This window comes from Helianthus annuus, chromosome 14 (genome assembly GCF_002127325.2).
Source record: "Helianthus annuus cultivar XRQ/B chromosome 14, HanXRQr2.0-SUNRISE, whole genome shotgun sequence".
Classification (NCBI taxonomy): Eukaryota; Viridiplantae; Streptophyta; class Magnoliopsida; order Asterales; family Asteraceae; genus Helianthus; species Helianthus annuus.
Window position 1 is genome coordinate 152,043,068 of NC_035446.2, and position 842 is coordinate 152,043,909.

The window sequence follows — 842 nt, forward strand, 5'->3', positions numbered from 1 at the left end:
TTATAAGTTATGAAGTGACAAGACAACCTCAATAAGTGCAATTTTTATAGGATATATACAATGTAATAAACAAAATTAATTTTTATGCATAAGATACAATTTAGTTATAATAAAATAAAGGGTTATTGGATTTTATTATCCTAAATTATTGGCTATTGGTCGCTACCACCCCCAACTATCACTTTGACGTCTGTCATCCCCAACTTAACACTTAGTGTGTTCTGTCACCAAATCGTTAAATGATCACTAACTTTAGATCCCATTACTATACTTTTGGGGGTGTCATAGGGATCTTAGGAAGGTTTTAGGGATCTTAGGACACCCCAAATGTATAGTAACAGAATCAAAAGTTAGTGATCAGTTAACGACGTGGTGACAGAACACACTAAGTGTTAAGTTGGGGGTGTCGGGCGTCAAAGTGATAGTTGGGGGTGGCAGTGGCCAATAGCCAATAATTAAGGATGATAAAATCCAATAACCCTAAAATAAATAGTTTTAATACACTAATAGACTATAGTAATATTACTTAAAGACACGTTGGTTGCAAAACAAATGTTAAATAGATTATTACGAGAAATGCATAATGTATTTGTACTCGATACTCGACATATATAGGAGTTAGAAAGAGAGCATGATCAGGGTCGGTCCAACGTTTTTAGAGGCCTTAAGTGAACTAAAAAGTCGGGACCCTTTTAAAAGCGTTTTTCAATATAAAGTCTCATCCTTTACCCGGGTTTAAGACCGACAATCAAAGTGATTTTTTTTGTGATTCTGTTTAAGCTTCAGGTAACCAAATTCATACCTTTTGTTTGGATTTGACATTGAATAATACATACTATTCT